The sequence below is a fragment of the Acinonyx jubatus genome, chromosome B1 (genome assembly GCF_027475565.1).
Source record: "Acinonyx jubatus isolate Ajub_Pintada_27869175 chromosome B1, VMU_Ajub_asm_v1.0, whole genome shotgun sequence".
NCBI lineage: Eukaryota > Metazoa > Chordata > Mammalia > Carnivora > Felidae > Acinonyx > Acinonyx jubatus.
The window spans coordinates 15,250,749-15,252,642 of record NC_069382.1 but is presented as its reverse complement, the minus strand read 5'-3'; the positions used below and the strand labels follow the sequence as shown (position 1 = coordinate 15,252,642).

The 1,894-nt window shown below is 42.2% G+C and overlaps 1 non-coding gene across 1 annotated transcript; it reads left to right on the top strand.

The window, feature by feature from the left end:
* Positions 1-233: 233 nt before the first annotated feature.
* On the top strand, positions 234-340 carry LOC113604726 (U6 spliceosomal RNA). The gene has a single exon (XR_003426748.1). It is a non-coding gene; the product is annotated as a U6 spliceosomal RNA (small nuclear RNA).
* Positions 341-1,894: the final 1,554 nt, after the last annotated feature.

Genomic DNA, 1,894 nt, shown 5'->3' with positions numbered 1-1,894 from the left:
GTGAAAAATCAAGGAAAGTGTACAGGAGGAAAAGTAAGTTTCCTTCTCTTCTGATTTCTCAGCTGAGGCCACTGGAATAAAAGATTAACAAGAGAAAAACAGGAGTTGATTCGCATGCATACCTCATGTATACATGGGAAACACCCAAAGACAAATAAGTAACTCCTACAACCACTTAAGAATTCCAACTTAGGGGCGCCTGGGTGGCTCAGCTGGTTAAATGTCTGACTTCAGTGCTCACTTCAGCAGCACATATACTAAAATTGGAACGATACAGAGAAGATTAGCATGGCCCCTGCACAAGGATGACACACAAATTTGTGAAGCGTTCCATATTTTTAAATATTGTCAAAATGTCAATACTACCCAAAGCTATCTACACATTCAATGCAATCCCAATCAAAATTGCACCAGCATTCTTCTCGAAGCTAGAACAAGCAATCCTAAAATTCATATGGAACCACAAAAGGCCCCGAATAGCCAAAGTAATTTTGAAGAAGAAGACCAAAGCAGGAGGCATCACAATCCCAGACTTTCGCCTCTACTACAAAGCTGTCATCAACAAGACAGCATGGTATTGGCATAAAAACAGACACATAGACCAATGGAATAGAATAGAAACCCCAGAACTAGACCCACAAACGTATGGCCAACTCATCTTTGACAAAGCAGGAAAGAACATCCAATGGAAAAAAGACAGTCTCTTTAACAAATGGTGCTGGGAGAACTGGACAGCAACATGCAGAAGGTTGAAACTAGACCACTTTCTCACACCATTCACAAAAACAAACTCAAAATGGATAAAGGACCTGAATGTGAGATGGGAAACCATCAAAACCCTAGAGGAGAAAGCAGGAAAAGACCTCTCTGACCTCAGCCGCAGCAATTTCTTACTTGACACATCCCCAAAGGCAAGGGAATTAAAAGCAAAAATGAACTATTGGGACCTCATGAAGATAAAAAGCTTCTGCACAGCAAAGGAAACAATCAACAAAACTAAAAGGCAACCAACGGAATGGGAAAAGATATTTGCAAATGACCTATCAGACAAAGGGCTAGTATCCAAAATCCATAAAGAGCGCACCAAACTCCACACCCGAAAAACAAATAATCCAGTGAAGAAATGGGCAGAAAACATGAATAGACACTTCTCTAAAGAAGACATCCGGATGGCCAACAGGCACATGAAAAGATGCTCAACGTCGCTCCTCATCAGGGAAATACAAATCAAAACCACACTCAGATATCACCTCACGCCAGTCAGAGTGGCCAAAATGAACAAATCAGGAGACTATAGATGCTGGCGAGGATGTGGAGAAACGGGAACCCTCTTGCACTGTTGGTGGGAATGCAAACTGGTGCAGCCGCTCTGGAAAACAGTGTGGAGGTTCCTCAAAAAGTCAAAAATAGACCTACCCTATGACCCAGCAGTAGCACTGCTAGGAATTTACCCAAGGGATACAGGAGTACTGATGCCTAGGGGCGCTTGTACCCCAATGTTTATAGCAGCACTCTCAACAATAGCCAAATTGTGGAAAAAGCCTAAATGTCCATCAACTGATGAATGAATAAAGAAATTGTGGTTTATATACACAATGGAGTACTACGTGGCAATGAGAAAGAATGAAATCTGGCCCTTTGTAGCAACATGGATGGAACTGGAGAGTGTGATGCTAAGTGAAATAAGTCATACAGGGAAAGACAGATACCATATGTTTTCACTCTTATGTGGATCCTGAGAAACTTAACAGAAGACCAGGAGGGAGGGGAAGGAAAAAAAAAAAAGAGGTTAGAGTGGAAGAGAGCCAAAACATAAGAGACTCTTAAAAACTGAGAACAAACTGAGGGTTGATGAGGGGTGGGAGGGAGGGGGGCGTGGGTGATGGGTATTGAA